The sequence below is a fragment of the Gymnodraco acuticeps genome, unplaced genomic scaffold, assembly GCF_902827175.1.
Source record: "Gymnodraco acuticeps unplaced genomic scaffold, fGymAcu1.1, whole genome shotgun sequence".
Lineage (NCBI taxonomy): Eukaryota > Metazoa > Chordata > Actinopteri > Perciformes > Bathydraconidae > Gymnodraco > Gymnodraco acuticeps.
In genome coordinates, this window is record NW_022991111.1 from 5,001 (window position 1) to 17,516 (window position 12,516).

The 12,516-nt window shown below is 43.9% G+C and overlaps 1 protein-coding gene across 1 annotated transcript in view; it reads right to left on the reverse strand.

The window, feature by feature from the left end:
- Nucleotides 1-12,516, reverse strand: part of LOC117560197 (neural cell adhesion molecule 2-like) — a gene marked incomplete at both ends in the record, with an annotated part of 56,745 nt that overhangs the window by 1,230 nt on the left and 42,999 nt on the right.

Consider the following 12,516-nt stretch of genomic DNA (forward strand, 5'->3'; position numbering starts at 1 on the left):
TTTATGCAAATGTTTATTATCATTTGAACAATGACAAATATTCTCATGAATATTAAACACAACAACCTGGAACCTCTCTCATACAATAATACAATACAGTGTGTGTGTGTGTGTGTGTGTGTGTGTGTGTGTGTGTGTGTGTGTGTGTGTGTGTGTGTGTGTGTGTGTGTGTGTGTGTGTGTGTGTGTGTGATGGATCATTGGAGCTATGTGCAACTCAAGGCATATGCTCGAACGGGAGCTGCCTGGACTAGGGCTGCACGATTTTGGGAAAAAATCTAATTGCGATTTTTCTGACAAATATTGCGATTCGAATTGAGATATTTGTTTTTAAGCGACCCAACGGAAGTTTATTGTAAAATGCGGCCATGTCTCCGGCTAGGAAGGTCACATCAACGTGCTCCCGTCTCTAGCGCCCCGCAGCCCGAGCTACGAGTGAAAGAACTAAACGTACATGAAACTTCCGTTGGGTTGCTTTAAAGTCGAGCTTCAGTTTCAGACTCACCCTGTAATAGAAACACGTGATGGAGCATTACTAACCTGACTCAGAAAGCATCTAGAGCTCCATTGGAAGCCATTTGGAAAGGGCAGGCACTTTCAAAGATACTTGGCAGGTGATTGGATCAATCTGTCTATCACCTGCTATCATGGGCCACTTCTGATTGGTTAACAATGGCTGGTGCATGTGGAGCACAGCACTTCTGATTGGTTAACAATGGCTGGTACATGTGGAGCACAGCACTTCTGATTGGTTAACAATGGCTGGTACATGTGGAGCACAGCACTTCTGATTGGTTAACAATGGCTGGTACATGTGGAGCACAGCCCTTCTGATTGGTTAACAATGGCTGGTACATGTGGAGCACAGCCCTTCTGATTGGTTAACAATGGCTGGTACATGTGGAGCACAGCACTTCTGATTGGTTAACAATGGCTGGTACATGTGGAGCACAGCCCTTCTGATTGGTTAACAATGGCTGGTACATGTGGAGCACAGCCCTTCTGATTGGTTAACAATGGCTGGTACATGTGGAGCACAGCCCTTCTGATTGGTTAACAATGGCTGGTACATGTGGAGCACAGCACTTCTGATTGGTGTGGATGACTGACACACAAGAAAAGAAAAACAAATTGTAAAAAAAAAAAAATGTTAAAAAAAATCGCAGGCTTTGCGATTTGATAATCGCATCATTTAAAATCGCGATTTCGATTTAAAATCGATTAATCGTTCAGCCCTAGCCTGGACGCTGCAATCATGTTGCGCACTATCCCTGCTGAGTGTGCTGACTGTTCGTACAATGTCCCACTGTCTGGCTTCCTGCATAAAGTCAAGTGCTCGGCGCAGTTGTGGCAAAATGTCGCTCCTCTGTTTTTATTTAAACAGCTCCTTATATCCGTTAGCGCAGCTAGCTAGCACCAGATGCTAACAACAACAATGCACTTAAGGTCTCTCTCTCGCTCGCTCGGGCCACACATACACACACCCTCCCGGTCCTCCCAACAGCCAGTCGGTGCCTGCCGGTGAGCGTGGAAGTGTGGTCTGCCACAAGCGGGCGGCAGGAGCGGGGCTGTCAGCATCAGCTTGTAGATGGTATTTTAAACTCGATGCGCTCTGAAACTACGGGGCGGCCGAGGACAAAAAATACACATGCGTTAATCGCGTTAAAATAATTAGTGGCGTTAATTTTTTTTTCTTCCGTTAACGCGTTATTAACGCGTTAACTTGACAGCCCTAAAAAGTACACATCCTTTTCTATTCATGCCTTTGCACCCCCAACACATCTCAATCCGCTCCAGTGTTTCTCCCTCAACATAAATGTGCATTGTAGTTGCTCTGACATCCCATTTGTCCGGAGACGAGTCCCCGCCATGAATAGGAAACACAGTTTTAGTGGAGTTCTTCTTATTATTCATAGAGTCGGAGAGTGCCGTGGGGTGTCTTCTATGTAAGTACCGACCAAACGGCACACATTAGGGTGGCAATCCATCCCTGGCTCTTGATGCCTTTTTGAGCAAAAATAAATATGGGTATCAGTGCCAGCAGCAACATATCATGATTGGAGTATAACGGCTGTAACGGATCGGCTGGTTATCTGAACATGTCAAACGAACACAATCATGAAACCACCTAAGACCTTCCTTTTTGATAAAGCTTATAGTTAGGGCTGATTAGATTCAGACCCTAGTTTTGCTGATATAGGCTTAGTTTGTCGGGGGACATCTTCCTTCTTCCTTCTCTCTGTCTATACCTGTGTACTCTCATATTCCCATTAACCCAGCTTCCCCAAATGTCTTTCTTCTTGGTGTCTATATACGCCGGGATCCGGAGTCATGGATGATCCTGCGGTCCTGTGTCCTGCATCGCGAGCCCTGGATCTTGAGTCGTGGCTGTGGTCCTGGATCATAGGTCCTGGATGGATATCCTCGTGGATTCATCTTCCTATTATACACACATGCATTTCCAAACATTTGGTCTACCTATGTTGTAAATGTATTATCTTTTCAATTTACACACGGAATCTATTGCACGTCTGTCCGTCCTGGAGAGGGATCCCTCCTCTGTTGCTCTCCCTGAGGTTTTCTCCCATGTTCCCTTTAAACTGTGGGTTTTCTCTGGAAGAGTTTCCTTGTACGATGTGAGGGTCTAAGGATAGAGGGTCTAAGGACAGAGGGTCTGAGGACAGAGGGTCTAAGGACGAGGGTCTAAGGACAGAGGGTCTAAGGACAGAGGGTCTGAGGACAGAGGGTCTGAGGACAGAGGGTCTAAGGACAGAGGGTCTGAGGACAGAGGGTCTGAGGACAGAGGGTCTAAGGACAGAGGGTCTAAGGACAGAGGGTCTAAGGACAGAGGGTCTGAGGACAGAGGGTCTGAGGACAGAGGGTCTAAGGACAGAGGGTCTAAGGACAGAGGGTCTGAGGACAGAGGGTCTAAGGACAGAGGGTCTAAGGACAGAGGGTCTGAGGACAGAGGGTCTGAGGACAGAGGGTCTAAGGACAGAGGGTCTGAGGGACAGAGGGTCTGATGACAGAGGGTCCTGAGGACAGAGGGTCTGAGGACAGAGGGTCTAGGACCGAGGGGACAGAGGGTCTGAGGACAGAGGGTCTGAGGACAGAGGGTCTGAGGACAGAGGGTCTAAGGACAGAGGGTCTAAGGACAGAGGGTCTGAGGACAGAGGGTCTGAGGACAGAGGGTCTAAGGACAGAGGGTCTGAGGACAGAGGGTCTGAGGACAGAGGGTCTGAGGACAGAGGGTCTGAGGACAGAGGGTCTAAGGACAGAGGGTCTGAGGACAGAGGGTCTGAGGACAGAGGGTCTGAGGACAGAGGGTCTGAGGACAGAGGGTCTGAGGACAGAGGGTCTAAGGACAGAGGGTCTAAGGACAGAGGGTGTCGTATTGTCATACTGATATTCTGTACAAACTGTAAAGTCCACGGAGACAAATGTAACATTTGTGATATTGGGCTCTAAATAAACATTGATTGATTGATTGATTGATTGATTGATTGATTGATTGATTGATTGATTGATTGATTGATTGATTGACCTGAGGAGTGCACACACGCTTGTTGGCTATACAACAAAGATGTTTCTACAAAAGGGTCTTGTCAAATGTGTTATGTTTATGTATTTTGTGTCATTTCCTTTTATTTTGTACTTTCATTTCAGGCCGTTTCTTTCTCCCCTTGTGTGTTTTCCCGCCTTCATCAGCGTCTGCCCCGCCCCTGATTGTTCCCACCTGCTCCCACTCGCCTCATGTTCAAACAGTCCTGTCTCTGCCCTGTGTCAGTTCGTCTGGTTTGTTTCCCCGAATGCTCTGAAAGCATCGCTTTTCACCAGTGTTGGGCTAGTTACTTTTAAAAAGTAACTAGTAATAGTTATAGTTACTGCTCTCCAAAAAGTAACTAGTTATTTTATTAGTTACTAAATTATAAAAGTAACAAGTTACTTTACTTTAAAAATAATAACAATACAAGTGTTTGTGTTGTTCTGTGGCACCGTAAGAGAAAAGACAAGTCCCCACATGTAGCTACATTAGTTAGGTGCTTCAGGAGATTGGCTTTGCTGTTATTCGATGTGGACAATGCTTTCTGTCTGCACACAGTTTACATTTGACCGTAATATCCCCACTAATTGAAAATAGTGGTTATATCTCCAAGTTGTGAATGCGCTGCTGCTCTCGCTGATACTTGCATCTGCCATAGTGTGTGTGTGTGTGTGTGTGTGTGTGTGTGTGTGTGTGTGTGTGTGTGTGTGTGTGTGTGTGTTGGTGGTGGGCGTTGCCGTGTGTGTGTGTGTTAGCAAGTGTTTGTGTGTCTGTGTATTTTCCCCTTAAGGCAAGACCCGCCCAACTCTGTCTCTGATTGGCTTACCCTGAAACGTTACCCCGCGTTAACCAATCATCACTCCTCTCTGGTCACTTTCACTTTTCCATGGTGCTGTGAGAGGACATCGCTGTGTTCGCCTGTAAGTTACATCCGCAGGGAGATTCGGTTCAGTTGGATCACATAATGTAACGCAGTAACGCACCCATTTAAATCACAGTAACTATAACGGCGTTACTGAATGGGAATAGGTAACTAGTTGCGTTACAGTAAGGCGTTAGTTTGTAACACGTTAGTCTCAACACTGCTTTTCACTCATGAGTTTTTATTAAGTCCTCTTTTTGTTACGCTAGTTTTTTCCTCCTTGTGAGCGCCTTATTTCCACCACCTACTCTGTTAAGAGGGATTACCTGAGCTGTGAAAATAAATATAGGCCTACTTCTTTTATATATTCAAGACTTTGACTCTGGGTCGTGCTTGGGTTCATCCGTTTGTGTCGAAAAACATCCGTCTGACTTCCCCCCTTGCTCTCTGATAGTCAATTAACAGCTTTAAAAGTGCAACAATAGAAGATAAGTTATTTAGCTCAAGGCCAGAGCGTTAATGTGTGATTACACTCAAATTAGCAGTGCGAGTGTGTGTCTAATAAAGGAATGAACACCAAGAAAAGCAGAGCATGAGAGTCAAATTGTATTATTGTGTTGCATTGTTGGAGAAGCCTGTGACCTAAGATTTTCAACGACACAATTACTCCGTAGCTATGTTAGTTTGACAATAAAGAACCTTGAAATCAGGCTCCCAGTAAGCCTATAGGACTTCCCAAAATGCTTTAGGATGTGTCTTGTCATTGCATATATGAATGTAAAGGAAATGCAACATGGTGCTGCAGGACATGTGTACCATCACTTCCAGATTCACCAAGAAAGATCTTGGGTAAAGCTTGTGATACTTCATTTGCTGCAGTAGCCAGTTAGCTTAGCTTAGCATAAAGACAGGGTACTTTGGCTTCATCCAGATGTACCGAAATCTGCCTAGCTGCACCTCTAAAGCTCACTTATTACCATGTTACTGCTATCTTATTATATCATTGCCTAGTGAGGTTGCCAGGAAACAAGTGGAGACTGGAGTACATCTGTCCTTCCTGCAGAGAAGTGCACATGGTGGTCTTCTTTGACCCTCAGAGCATTGTGTCTGCTCGTCTGCATGCATGTATGCACATTCATAAAAGTGAGTCTGCTATAAATTTCCCGGGTAAATCAATGCACTTCCAGCCCCTCTTAATGCCCCCCTGCCTCTGCTAATCCTCATTATGAGTCTAAGCCCCTCTTCTGAGTCGCAGCTTCTTTATGTTGTCGCTTGTAGTCTGCTGCGGCATTATCCTGTTTAGAATGGCTTATCGTTGCTCTTATCATCGCCGTACTATCAACCAATGAGGCGCAGCGGCTTTCAGAGGCTCGGCTCTGCACACTCCGCTTGTTTGGCTGAGGTCAATAGGATTGGGAGAGTGTGTGATGAATAGGAATGTGCTGGAGAGGTGGAGAACGGGAGGAGATCTTCCAGGATGGAGCCTAACCCCCCCCCCCCCTCTACAAACTGACAGGGTCTGTCTAGAGACACACTCAGCCTCCAAAGCACAGCCTGTTTGATATGCAGCTCAGTCAAACGACAAGGCGAGCAGCCAGACGTGAACACACACACACATTCCCTCACACACACACACACACTCTGTAAACACGTGAAGGCGGAAACACATGATATCAAATCTGAGCCACGACACTTTAAAAACAAATCGGTGTTTACAGTGAACACGTGAAGCTAAATCTGGAACGCCTTGTCTCCAACGGGGTTCTGGAGGAGATGTGTGTGATTTCAGCCAAAGTACGGCAGTATTTTCTGATATTAAAGATGTCACCGTCAGTGTCGTCTGATTCTGTCGGGCTTATTCAAACAGTTTGGGCTGAACGCGGGGTGATTACAGTGACGACAGCAAAATGACATTTAATGACGGCTCTCCGCTTGGAGGCTGTTACGTGCTCCCTTTTCTGTTGTCTTCTCTGTCTCATGCTGCGCAGGTACACCTGGTCCGCCCCTGGCTCCGCCTCCCCAGGTGTCCTAATTCCATTCAGCTGGGGACTTAAAAGGAGAAGCTGGAAGAGATGAGGTGCTATCTCTATCCTTATGCCGGAAGACTTGGTCTGTGAACATTACTCTCTGCCCTTGTGTTATTTCTGTGTACTCTGGAGGACCTGGTCGCGGCTTTATTTTACCCGTAGGGATTTGTTAGATCTCTGGGTAGGGGAGGGAAGCTCTGGGTCCTCCGTGGTGTGGCTGGCCCAGGCCCCCTTCTTCCTTTTGTTTGTTTTTCCTATCCTCCAGCCCGTGTTCATTTGCCGGTTGGCCCATGTGAGTACGGTGGTGTGTCTAAATAAATGAACGCCGTTAAGTGCTGCGTGGTTGGTGTGTTTTATTTGATGTCTCCCCACGAGCCACTACCACTAAGTAGAGGGCGGGTCGTAACAGAGGCCAACGAGGTAACAGCCAATCCACGCCTGAACGCTACTATTATCTGTTTTCCGTGGGATTTCGCTCTGCTGTGTGCAATCGTTGGGACCAGGAGTCAAATGGAGAGAATAATCAATAATCTCAAGTCTCAGTGTAGATGTCAGAAGCTCTTGAATGAACGGATGAACACAATGCCGTTTGCTAACTTTGGTCCTACTGTAGGCGAAACAAAACAATCCTCCCTCGGCTCGTAATTACATTCCAGCAACTGCATCCCATTATGTTCTCTTAGCCGGGGTCAAGGTGTTAGTCGGCGGAGAACGAGAGGAATGGAGGCAGCATTATGCACTGAGTAAAACTAAGCCCTGTGAAGCTTAATGTCTCTCACCAAGAGGAGTGTGTACACTACACTGGATATGCAGATTGGAGAGCAAATTGAGAGAGGAACATCCTGCCTTAAACCTAAATGACGTCGACCATCCATCACTTCTCGTGCCGCTGCAGCCGTGTTTGTCTTCTCGTGTGTGTTTAGGTGTGTTGGGTTTGCACCACGCATTTCCATAATTGCATTTGCTGCGGGAAGAGAAGCACTTACTCTCATTTTCGGCCGTGATTTATCAACCCGAGCGATTCGAGCCAATGCACACATTCATTTATCTCCGCGGTGACCTTTTTTTCCTCGGCAGAAAGAACGGCTGCCATCTTTGTTTTTTCTGCAAAAGCTTCTCCTTGTCAGTGACGGAAGTGCATATGGTTTTGACATTGACGGCGGAGTCGTTGAAGAACAATTATTTTTCCGACAAAATGCGGATGCTGCTCTTTGGGGCCGAGTGAATAATGGAGAGAGAGAGACACCTAACAGAAGCTAGGCGTCTTTTTAATTCCTTAAAGTGGACCTATCATGCTATATTTGAATAATATAGTGTAGGACCATACCTATAAGGCATATTTATACTTTTTATTTTTCAAAATACCAAACAGATCATGCATTTTAGCCATTCCTCATTTCGCTCAATTTAACACTGTCTTTTCACGGGCTGATTCTGTGAGAACAGCACCATCTACAGGCCTGGCATATGTACTACAGCGTCTCCAGCGCTTTCGAACGGCAATGTCCGTGGCTGTCTCCTCCTGATTGGTGGAGTTGGCCCAATAGCCGTAGCACCACTTCTGTGACGTCAGAGAAGTGTTCAAATCTGGATCAGTCTGTATCAGATCCGCTGTAGCCCCTTTTTAAGAGATTTGGGTATCGAGGAAAATAGAGAGGGTTGTGTTTTCTGACACGTGGTGAGTTCCCTGGAACACCGGGGACACATATTCAGGTATAAAAGACGTACAAAAGTGCATTTTGCATGATAGGTCCCCTTTAAGTTGCATTTAAAGACAGTCAAAGGCAGGTAGGGTTGGGTATCGTTTGAATTTCCACGATTCTGATTCTACTTTTCGATTCCGGTTCTTAACGGTTCTCAATTCCGATTCTTTGAGGGGCAGGGTAAAAAAATTTATTAAGTTCTTGTTGAGAAAAACAAGCATATCTGCCTTCTCAGGCATACCGGGAAGAAATGTTTTAACATTTTAAAGCAAAATGCTTCAATCTGGTGCACTTTAAGCAGAATTACTAGAGACTAGATCTAGGGGGTACAACTCTAAACACCCATATGAAAAAGATCGGTTTACATTTTAATAATTAAATAAGAGCATAACCAATAACCCATAGCCAATAACAAATACATGTAACGTATTTTATTTATATTATATCTTATTTTACTATTTTATTTATGCATATTTTTTTATCTCTCAGGTTTAAAACGATATGTCTGGTTTACTGTCCTATAGTATACATTGGAATGATTTCAAACCTGTTTTATCCCAATAATTATAAAGGAGTGCCTTGGAAATATGTGTTTACATAAATTGTGATCAAAACGTTTGAGACCCACTGAGATAACTTAGACTAAAGTGAACTATCTAAACCCTCAGAGTCCTTTACCTCACTGAGCCTCTCAGTCTGACTGGAGAGGACTCTCCCTCCACATCATTGTAGAAACATCTTCTTCTAATATCCGTTAGAGCAGCTAGCACCAGATGCTAATAACAACAGCGCGTACCGGTCCCTTTCTCCCTCGCTCGCACTTTGGCTGTGAGCTGCGGTTGCCAGATAAGCCAACATCCCCCATTTTCATCACTTACAGCGCCCATCGTACAGGGCAAATGAAAAGTGTAACCGGGATGAAAAGGGTGTTACATTTACTTAATTATGAATGTTGTTACATCAAGGCTGAAAATTAGGATGAGTCAAAACATTTTTTTTTTCTCCCAGAGCTGTCAGCGCAGCGCCTCCACAGATCTGGCGCCCGAGGCGAACATTTATAACGGCAGTGCGACGGGCCGGCCCTGGTCCCAGGTTACGCTGTAGGAAGTGTAGGTACAACCGTAGATATATATAAACCTATGATATAAACACGTGTTTATATCATGGTTTATATATATCTATGGGTACAACGCTACATTTCCCGCCCAGCCGCAGTCATACAGTAGGCTACGGAGAGCGGCGAGAAACATTCCCTCAGGCATCGAAAAGCGGAACCGAAATTCACATTTCTAAATGATGCCGTTGGAATCGAAATGTTGGAACCAGTTCTCGGTACCCAACCCTAAAGGCAGGTGGAAAGCAAAGTGCACATTGAAAGTGTTAACCTGAAACACTTCAAGGTTCTTCCTCTTCTTTGTCCCGGGAGTTAATCAAAAATAAAGGCGAGAGCTGATTTCCCTTGAGATAATAATCACAGCAATGTCTGGTGATTTAAACACAAGGTGAACGCGTGCAGAATGCAGCTTTTATATTCAAACTGTCTTTGTAGTGTAAGGAATGCAATGCAATGCACAGGAAGGCATGTGGCTTTGTGAGCTCTGCACTCAGGGAAGACAAGGATCAATCACACACTCTCCAAAACTAACATCCTCTGCTTTCTGACAGGCTCTTCTAGCAATAAATGACTAATTGTACGGCAGATGGGAATAAGTACGCCTGCTTTTATTTTTATGAGCGCCTATACAAGTAATTACCTGTTAATGTCGGCTATTTCTTTTAGTACTGGACCGGTGTGAGCACAAACAGTTCAGTGTTTTCTACATAAATAAACATTGTGACATGTTAATGGTTGCCATAAGAACAAAAACAGAAGAAAAACACCTCGCATGGAAATTGTTTTTGTTGCACGGAAACTTGTGACATCCATTGGAGTCGTTTTAAGCGCGAGCTGCTGCGAGGTGAGGTCGTTTCAGGGCACATTTGTTTTATCAGAAGCTCATTAGTGGAGATGAAAACAGGGCGGCTTTTAAAGTCATTTGAAGTTCAGAGAGTAATGGCATATTCAAAGACACTATAACGCCCTACCATCGTATTGTGTGGAAGGCATTCACGATAAATCAAAGTTTACAAACTAATGAAATAAACAAGAGGCATGAACCCTGAATAAAGTGATGGGAAAGTTTAATCTCAGGGTTCATACACTTTTTCACCAATGACTTCTCCAGGACTTCTCAATGACTTCTCAATGACTTCTCCATGACTTCTCAATGACTTCTCCATGACTTCTCAATGACTTCTCCATGACTTCTCCATGACTTCTCATGACTTCTCATGACTTCTCCATGACTTCTCCATGACTTCTCCATGACTTCTCCATGACTTCTCCATGACTTCTCCATGACTTCTCCATGACTTCTCAATGACTTCTCCATGACTTCTCCATGACTTCTCAATGACTTCTCCATGACTTCTCAATGACTTCTCCATGACTTCTCCATGACTTCTCAATGACTTCTCCATGACTTCTCAATGACTTCTCAATGACTTCTCCATGACTTCTCCATGACTTCTCCATGACTTCTCCATGACTTCTCCATGACTTCTCCATGACTTCTCCATGACTTCTCCATGACTTCTCCATGACTTCTCAATGACTTCTCCATGACTTCTCCATGACTTCTCCATGACTTCTCAATGACTTCTCAATGACTTCTCCATGACTTCTCCATGACTTCTCAATGACTTCTCCATGACTTCTCAATGACTTCTCCAATGACTTCTCAATGACTTCTCAATGACTTCTCCATGACTTCTCAATGACTTCTCCATGACTTCTCAATGACTTCTCCATGACTTCTCAATGACTTCTCAATGACTTCTCCATGACTTCTCCATGACTTCTCAATGACTTCTCCAGGACTTCTCCATGACTTCTCAATGACTTCTCCACGACTTCTCCATTACTTCTCAATGACTTCTCCATGACTTCTCCATGACTTCTCCAGGACCTTTACCTGATTTTCCATGACCAAAACAACGACTCTTTCTCAGCGGTACCACTGAAAATGGTTTATTTGAACATGGAACAGGAACATAAGGTCTGCATATGAAACATGTGCCTATCTAAAACAAATCCAACAGGCCTACTTTTTTGAATCTTAACCCGGACAAAGAAAGCAGATCACATCACTCCAGTGCTGAGATCGCTGCATTGGCTTCCAGTTAGTGAGAGAATTGACTTTAAGATTTTAATGCACACATATAAAGCACTAAACGGGCTAGGACCCAAATGTATCAAGGACCTCCTTCAGTGGTAGGAACCCAGCAGACCTCTTAGGTCTTCAGGCCAGCTCACTGTTCCATTGGTGAGAGCGTGGGGAAGCAGCCTTCTGCATCTATGCTCCTGATGCGGAACAAACTCCCAGAACATCTGAGAATGGCTAGCACTTTAGAATCATTTAAATCAGGTCTAAAAACATTTCTTTTTAATATGGCTTTTCAAATTTAAATGGTTTTCTTGCTTTTAATGAATTATTTTGTGTGTTTTGTATTTCTTCTCAATGTATTGTGTTTTCTCTGTCTGATCCTGTAAAGCACTTTGAATTGCATTACTGTATGATTTGTGCTATACATATAAATGGCCTTGCCTACTAGCTTCTACACGCTAAAGCAACTAAAATCTCTCACCAGCAAAATACCTCGTCAGTTAAATGCCATTTTACGCTTCATTACCGATACAGTATGTATTATCATTATAGTATTACTATTTCGCCGATTAGCTAAAATATAAATTATATTTGATGCAACTTTAGTTACATTTCCATGACTTTTCCAAAACTCTGGGAAAAATATTGTTTTCCAGGGCCTGGAATTTGCATTTTGAATTTCCATGACTTTTCCAGGTTTTCAATGACCATAAGACCCCTGTGTTAAAACACCTGTAGCATACACTATACTGCATATACTAACTACTGTATAATCACAGTTAAATAGAGGCTTTAAATACAGGAACATGCACTACAATTGAATGGAAAGGATTGGAAGATGCTTAACAGGATAGAAGTAAATGCCATCTATTTCCGTCGATTTTGAAACAAGCTATAGTCTTTTTAAACTGGTGTACGTCTTCCTTCAATATGTTCTGTATTATCTTTCTAATATAATTGATATCCCGTGTGTCCTACTGTATAGCCTCCGTGCTGTTTGGTGCAGATGGAGATTCTGGCAGTTCCTACCTTAATATAGCAAGATTTACAAAATAATATCATGAATATTGATTTAAAAACAGACAGAAATGTGTTGTTTTTTTGCTGAATTTGAGGGATTGGAAGATGCTTAACAGGATAGAAGTAAATGCCATCTAGAAATAGAAAGGTCTGCA